The following is a 9088-nucleotide window of genomic DNA, read 5'->3' as shown; positions in this document are numbered from 1 at the left end:
AATCTCTTGAAATTTCTACAGAATTCCCCCAAATCACATTTTCTGGCAAAATACCAGCCTGACTCCTACAGTCTAACATTCACAACACAAATATTTCCCTTCAGTATTTTCAGATAAACCACCGCCCTTCAGTTTGATTACATAAAAATATTGAGATGTCTGTGCAATTAATTAAAAACCCCAGAAGTCATCCACAACCAGTCAAAACTGACGCCAGTGTCACTGACCATAAGAAATCAGCTCTCAGTGCAAGGAGAGATCTTCATCTCTGTTTCTCCAATTTTCAAGGTCTCTAAATGAAATATTTTTTAAAGGCTCATCCTTGCTTTAAACGCTTACAAGTTAAATTTTCAGCCCCACTGTCTTGAGATAATGCATATGTCTGAGCTTTGCATATGCAAGAAGTTTTTTCTTTCTATTCTTTCCTCCAGAATAGGAAGACTCAGAGGAAAGAATGTGGCCTCTGTTGTCTGTTAATTAGGTTCAGAGGTTCCTACAGAACATCAGCCTCTTGCATCAGACCATGCCTGGACTTATGACCTGCCCACCATTTGTCCACTCAGCCCTGTTAACTGAGTTATCCCTGCCCTTCTTGACCCTTGGACTTTCGCTTTGAGACCTCAAAAGAGGGAAGGATGGACTTACTGCAGAAACACAGCCCCATGTTTCTGCATCCTTCCTGCCGCACCTTGCAACGCTCTTAAGGCAATGAAAATTTAAAAGCACAAGCAGAGTTGTGCTCTGATAATCCATGCAAATAACTAAAAAGAGGTCTGGCTCCAAAGCTTCCTGAAGCCAGGAGCAATTGCCCCCCACAAAAGATGCAGTTGCTGACTGTTCCCAGCACAGCAATGGCTGAGGAGTTCCTGCTAACCCGGGCTGTCACCAGCTCCCACCATGCAGCTCATGTGCAGGTCATTGCATGTATGAGGCAGCAGCTCCACAAGGCCTGCGAGAACTTTGTGCGAACGGGACTGGTTAAGCTTCAGGGTGCAGAAACTACCCCACCAGGACCATGCTGTTGTCTATAGTAATTTTTATTTAACTGATGATTTACATCTGCAAAAGCATCGACTTGTCAACAAATTATTCATCTAAAAGCTAGTTCCATGCTTTCTGATTTCTAACACTGGCTTTCGGGATATTTCATCTAATAAATCTGGAGTAGGTATGAATAAGCAAACATGGCATTATACTAAATTCATTAATTATGCACCAGGCTACACAGTGTTAGAAGTACACACAATACTGGGAGGTCATGGAAGATGAGTCTGCAAAAGCAAGAGATTATTATCTATGTGATGAGAAACCTCATTTCTCTTTTAGCTTCACTTGTTTGGGATGTTTTGGCTTAAAATGCATTAATAATTTCCAAGTTGTGATTAACTGATTTAGCATATCTGATATTTCAATGTTCTACACACTGTACCAAAGAACAGACTAAAGTCTTTTCAGTGTAGTGTTCTGTCTCTGTTCATTTTTAAAATACAGCTATTACTCCATCATTCTGTGTGGGGCCAGAGAAACAATACAGTGCTTTTCACCTTGCAAAGGGGAGAAAGAGAGAAAGAAAAAAGAAAGTTCCCTTCTCAACAAGGAATAAACAAGATAATCTGTTGGCATCACCACACTGACTCAAACCATCTCTTGTAGAAGGAGACAAATGTTGAAGCTTTTCTGCACGGCAGAGCAAATCATAAACATAAGGCCCTCATTAGCAGACAAAGCTTTTCCGGGAACAAAATAGTGACTGGGAAATAATTTGATTCCTAGATAGCCAGAGTTTCAGCCATTGCCCCTAATTCAAAAGGAAAGGAGAAGACAAGAGATCTGGCACTATGCTGTGCTTGTAAGGGCCCTTCTGCAAAACCTCTTTCAGGCAGTTGCAGGACAGTGTCTGCTTTCATTCAGGCTTAGCGCCCTTACAACTCCTCACCTTCCTCTTTGATGTGACAGTGACTTCTGCAGCAATCACATTCCCCCACCTCCTTCTGGGGATGCTTGTTTTAGCCTGGCTTCATTTACATTGTCTGAAGCATCAGCCAAGATTCAGCACTGCTGTATCAAGGGGTCTGTTGCAAAATGCAGGTCCGTGTTCTCTCAGTTTCATGGTAATCTATGAAAGAAATCATGCTGATGTCAAAAAAATGGTTTAAAAAAACAAAGAAGTACTCCCATAGCAAATAACACCCTTGCACCTCATTTCTCCGTCATTCTCCCAGCAGCAGGTCCTGATCAGGGTGTTGAGGCACCGTTCCAGCAGTTAGCGTAAGCACCATCAATTCCCCTTCCAGTTCCCCTCTTCTTCCTGAAATCAGAAACTGCTTTGTATAACTGGAGACGAGCAGCATCCTCCTCTGGTAACAGATGCAGTATATATAAAGAAAAGGATTAAAAATAAAAAATAAGTCTGTAACATTTCTATAGGTTATATGTATATAGCATTTGTGTGGATCTGCCTGTTATCCAAAATTTCTTACATGTAACTAAGAGAGTATTCGGTTTGCAGGTTGGGTGGGTGGTTTCTCATACAAACATATGAAGCTGCATTACATCTACAAATGTTTATTTTGGACACATAAAACTAGAAGAGGATTAAAATATCTGTGCAAACCTTTTATGGTTGATGTTATTAAGCCTTGCATTTGTGTAAACCCAACAGGCCAAAGTAGTATCCCCTCTGTTAAAACGCATCAGTTTTCTATGAACGTTTCTATAAAGAGAGAAAAATGTCTGTATCCCTGATAAGCTGACTATTGATATGAAACAAAACCAAGTGTTCAGAAAATTTTCAACAAATTAAGTGATATTGTGATACATATTAAGACCTCTCAGAAAGGAGAACATTTGTTGCTAATAAGCTTTCAAAACAAACTGGAATGTAGGGCTGCTGGATTTTTTTTCCCCCACCAATCATTTGTGGAGGAAATTGCAGAATTTATATTAATCTTGACCCTTAACACTTCTTGCTTTGAGATTTCCTCACAGTCTATTTAAATTTACTTTCACATATATCCCTTGAAAGCAGAAGTTTTTAAAACAAACCTGTGTCCTCTGTACTGAAAGGTGAAGTGGGCTGTATTTAGAATCACCTTTGCAGAAAGGGAACACCTCAACAAATGCTCTGCATGGCCCTTTGTGACAGAGGGTTATGTGTCTGCCAATGCAACCTACATTTTTTATGCTAATAGTACAAGTCAGAATAAATATTATCTCCACTCATGTGACAGACCTTTGATAGAGCAGAATTGGCCTGGTTGATTAGGAGTACGTGCCAAACACAGATAATGGGGGAATCCCTTTCAGCAGCAGCACACAACCTCAGCAACCATAATGAGACCAATTTAACGAGCCTTCTGTTTTACAGGAGATATTAATTGCAGTCCTGTCACATAAAGTACAACTCAATATAAAATACGTAAAAAGGAAGGAAATTGGATTTCATTCCATTTTTGCAACAATTCTAAATTTTCTTGCAAGATCATGAATCTCCCTGCTGTTGACCTAAATACTCTGGGTGTCTGTCATTCTGCCTTAGAACAACGTGCATTGTCATGAATGTTGTTGAACACTAGGAGAATTTCAGGCTTTTTGTTGTGTTAAGATTTTTATTCTACTCTATGCAATTTTTGTTTGTTTGTATTGTAAAAACATAAAAAGAAGGCACCATTCCTGTGTATCCATCAACAAGGATGCTTCCTCATCTCTCGTCAGTATGATCATGATGTTATAAATGCTTCTACAAGTGCTTCATTTGATACTTCTTCAATGAGGCTCACAGGCTTACAGTTAAGCATATATCCAAGTGTTGTGCTGGACTGGAGTACAAATTATCTTCATGCAAGTAAATCAAAACTCTCAGTTCAGTGTTTCAATAGCTATATCCTCCTGCAATTACTCTTCATACTAGAATATATGCTCTCTGTTTGTGTATTATTTAAACTTTGTATTGCCAAAGCATGTGCTCTCAGGCAGGGCTCCTTCGACCAAGGAAGAGGGCAGACCTGCCAGATGACAGGTGCTCCTGGCTGCTGCATGGCAGCGAGGATGCTCTCCCACACTGCATCCTCACCTGTGAGCCAGAGCAGCTGCAGGCTGATCACCTGTGTATGGCAGACGATGAACAGTGGGTGCTGCTTGCATGTGCATTGTGGCACTGAACAAGTCTCAGCCACCAAGTTGTACATTTGCTTGTGTTGGGGATTTACCATTTAAATTAATTCTCACAAATACATTCTTTCTTCAGCAGAAGTAATGTGTTTCTGAATCAGATCTAGGTTGTCTTTTAACAATCAGTACACTTGCAATGTAACGCAGTGGCTGCAAAGCTCTGACTATAATATATTTAGCCCTAAATATTCTCAAATTATATCAACATGGGAGAAACTCCATCCTTATTTCTAACCTGATGGTTGGATTAGGAGAGTTTAGTTTGCTTAAAGATACTGCATCATCAGATTTGCAGACAGCCTTGTTGCTAAAGAGCTGAGCCTTAAAGCTGCTCATAATCCTAAACCTCTTGTCCCGGCAATATCAGGAACTCCAAAAATGTGACATGTACAACCTGTGAATGTATCTTGTACCTAGGTCATTAAAAGGCTTATTTTTTTTCTTTCCTGACTGGGAAGGAAATAAGTGAAGAAAAAGGAATGATGGGCTAATTTTTCTACAAAATATGTTAGATGCTACATAGTCGAGTTAAGCCCAGGCTCATCAGCAGAGTCCATTACCTTAAGGGACTTTGGATGGCATGTCAGGCAGCTTCTAAAAAGACTTTCCTTTCATACATTGGTGCCAGCAGTGAAGTCCACAATTTTCTGCATATTCAGGAAACATGGTACCGATAGCCAGCCATATGCATACTGCCGAATTCAAAGCACAGCGTCTGTCAACCAAACCAAACGAAACATTGAAACACGCTTTTGAAAGTCTGGTCTCATTCAGTAAAACATTTGCAAACTTTTGGACACATCTCTGAGTGACAGTGGATCCTAAATCCCATCCTCAAGAAGTGACTCAGAGCCACATTTGGCCCAAAGATGCAAATATGTTCTAACCTGGTTTCTCAGAAGTATCTTGGAGTCCTAATTCACATTTTAGAAGTCCCAGCTGCAGTTTATCTGCATTTTAGGAACCTCAATAACTTTACAAATCCTGTCCAAAGAGTTTAATTTGCTTCTGAAAAGAGGTGCTTTAAAAATTGTAAATATGTAATTCATAGTAATAGAACCTCGGCACGTACTCACATACCTGTTGGACCAGAAAGCAAGTCTGACACTGGAAAGAGCAGCTCTTTACTGCTTGTATGGAAATCCTGAGATCATTCCAGGTGACCCTGTGCAGAGATAAAAAGACCAACAGAGTGTTTGTAGGCAGTATTGTCTGATTGTAAGAAAAATAACCCAAATACACAGATGTGAGAACGTTTGCTGGTAAAGTTATTGAATAATTATTTCATGATGTTGTGGGTTTTTTGTTTTTTTTTTTTTTTTTAATATTTCCATTAATGGAAAATAATGATAAGAGAGTGGAATATACAATTTCATCATCTGAACACTGATAATATCCTTTCTGAGATTATTAATTTGATTTTTCAGAAAAGTACCATGTACATATAAGCTACTCAACTAAATACAGGAAGTTATCTTCTAGCAACCCCCTTCCACATTCTGAACATGAAAGAGTACACTAGAATACTGATAGTCCAATGAAATATTTTAATGTTGGAAAATACATTACTTTTCAGTAATTACAATGACTCATCAAAAAAGAGAAAAAATAAAAGAATATATTAAGTCATTTTGCTTGCCTTTTGTACTGTCACATCATGAGCAAGTAAGAGCCTCACGTACGGAAAAGCAGCACTTGCTCTTTCCTGCAGGGAGATCACTCACCCACCAAGCCGGGACGGACCCTTTTCTGTGACCTCTGTGAAAGTCACCCCCGCTCCCGTGCAGTTAACATGTTCTGAAGATCATCCTTTGTCCCGGTGCCTCTGGTCACATACCGGCAATGGATTCTGCTAAACCAGAATTAATCAAACAAACTACTCCAAACTTTAATCTTTTATACAACAGCCAGTGCATCAGAGAGTGTAATCTCATAAGTCCCACATTTTTATGCATTGAGCAGAAGAAATATATGTATGACAGATTGCCTTCACTGTGATTTTTTTGATATTTTCACCTTGTTGCATGACAGCTGCTTCCTAAACCAAGCACCTATGAGTAAATAATAGCAAGGACAGACATGTCCTCTCATATTGAATTTCAATGACTGTGATAAAACCTGGGAGTATCCAGAAAACAAGCCTTCCAGCATATAGGAAAATTAAATTTACAAATCACCAACAAAGACTTGCCAGACAAACATCTAGACTTCTCTTGATCAGTGTTAAAATGACACAAAGTGGTGCTCCCTGAGCTGGGCAAGGAATGTGGGAAGGTGTCAGATGCATCCTAGTGTTTTCGTATGGGTTGTCCAGGACCTCTCAAACACCTCAGGTGAGCACGTACCTGACATCCTCTTGACACTTCAGTTTGCTCTCCCTGCATGCCATCAGCTCTCTGGGACTCTATGAACAGCAAAAGCTCCAGAAGCCCCTGTTGCAAGGTAGCAGCTGCAACAGATGAAGACATCTAGTTATTGGTTTATGCACCTCCTCCTTCTAGGAAACATCCCAAATTCACAGTTCAGGCCCAACCCTTCCTTCCTTGCTAAAGTTAAAGGTAATGGTTAATGTCCAGGCCAGCAGTGCAAAACAAGTCTGGAACCCTGGGGTAAGAGATTTCACATGAGTTGAAGAGTGTGTGTGAAAATTGTTGTTACCTAGTCTCCTCTCGGCTACTGTTGAAGGAAGGTGCTTGTTATTCCAGGGGAAATTAGAATACTTCAAGCTCATAAAGTATTTAAAATGCAACTACTTCAAAAAGACGGGCTACAACTGAAGTTTTCAGCAACGGCTTTCAGAGCCCCACCCTCAGCAAAGCAGAAAGAAAAGAAATGGGAACTCAGCATTTCTCACAAAATAGGGCTGTGTAAAACCCCCAGGCCAAAAATACTCTTCAGAGATCCTTGGAGAACATAAAAGATCAAAACTCCAACCTCAGCCCTGTGTATCTGAATTGCTAATAGATACTCAGTACTGTCTCCTTCTGCAGCATCACACAACGAGGATTAGAGGGAATCATGTTTTTAAGGAAAGGGAGTGTTTCACATCGCCAGAAGCATCTTCAAGACTCAGACTCAAAATTATGATATAGCATTTTCTGTCTTGCCCTGCACAAGCTTTTCCAATCACCAGTTTATGAACAGCTGCACCAATACTGCGCCGGTCTCATGTGCTAAATAACAATGGGACATTGCAAAACTACAAAGGCTTGTCCTGTCCATTTAACCAGCGTGTCACACGGAGACAAAGCATAATGCAGCCCTGTGAAAAGTCCACCCACAAACTTCATTTCACACTATAGAATGAGGCACTTGAGTTCTCTGTCTTCCTCCTCTCACATGAGTTCACACGACAACAAGTTGAACATTTTAGAGACTGCAGAATACAGCCTTCCAAAAAGTTGCCTGCTTAAAAGAAATATTAATTTAAAATATTTCAGTCTACCTTGCTACTTCTTTCATGTTCAAAACCGTTGTGTTCAGTTCAGTTTAAAATGTAAATAAAACAATAAAAAAGAGCAGTTGTCATTGAAGGGAAAAGCCACGTCATCTTATTAAAACCAACACCAGGGAATTTGAATCCACAGGGCTTTAAGGTGAATATAAAATGCTATTACTAGAAATATCATCTTTATCATTACGGAAACATGGTGCCTTAAATTGCAAGATAAAGTTTAAAAAACATTGTGGTATTTGTTACCAAACAGGAGATATTTATTTTAGCAATTTAACCCACAACAAAACATCCATTATACTGACAGAGTAATACCAAAAAGAATACCCCCCTCTCCTTGGACACACACACACATGCACATATACAAGCACACACTCATCTTACCCAAAGCCATGCAGGTCCAAAAGGAGGGGCTACAAGAACAACAAAATCAAATATTAACTGTCAGAAAAAGACATCCCTCAGCAAAGGTATATTTGGAAAATGGTGTTGTGTTGCTACCGTGGTCTGTTGATGGGACTACACAACAGAGGTACTGGCACAGGGAAAAGAAATCAAAAGGAAAGGATAGTGAAGAGGATTTAAAACTACTATTTTAGGAGTCTGTTTTCCCCAAGCAGAGTGGTAGAAAATAGTGAGAACTGTAGTTAAGCAATCAAATATTCCTGGAAAAAGTCCCATTCCTATTTGGTTTATTCAGAGTTTATAAGTCCCAAAATAACTCTTTTAAGCATTTAATTTTATAAACAATTAATTATAATTAACTAATTTTCTGGGAACTACAACAAACCTGAAACTATTTTCTTAAATGAGGAGACAGCTGATGGCTCAGTTTTCCCAGCACTGCTCATCCTGAGCCTTTCTGAAAATTCATTGACAAATTTCCCCACCACCAACCCCATGCAGCAGAGTCTCAAGCACTGTTTTAATAGTCATGAAAAAAATGGAAAATACATCTGCAAAGGAAAGGGAGGACAATAGCTTTATGTTAAAATGTCATGCAAGCAACTAAGCAGATCCTGCAAAACACTGAACATTTTCACCTGCTGGCAGGGTGGATCCAAAGGCACAGATTAGAGACTTTTGCCTGAACACGCTTCTTCTGGATGTTACTCCAACAATGGTTATACCCAGAAAATTCTTTAGCTAAGCACGATCAGCACAAAACATGGTATTTCCAGTAACAGTCTGAAGAAGACTAAAATCAGTTAGCAGTCCCACTAAGTCACCTGTATTGATGTTAAGGTCACTTAGTTTAAGCACAGGTGATGCTCCTTTGATTTTAGAGGGGTATTTGCCAGATTAAGGACTGCAGGAGTCAACAGACATGCCAGTCTTCACAGTTAGGAGAAAGAATGCATTTAAGCTTTGTGGTTAAATGAGGACCCGCTCTTGGACATGGAGGTGAGACTGACCACAATGAAATTACGGTAACAAACCTTGTGCAGATACAGTTGGAGCAGG

Source organism: Patagioenas fasciata, chromosome 8 (genome assembly GCF_037038585.1).
Source record: "Patagioenas fasciata isolate bPatFas1 chromosome 8, bPatFas1.hap1, whole genome shotgun sequence".
NCBI lineage: Eukaryota > Metazoa > Chordata > Aves > Columbiformes > Columbidae > Patagioenas > Patagioenas fasciata.
Note: the sequence above shows the minus strand (reverse complement) of the source record.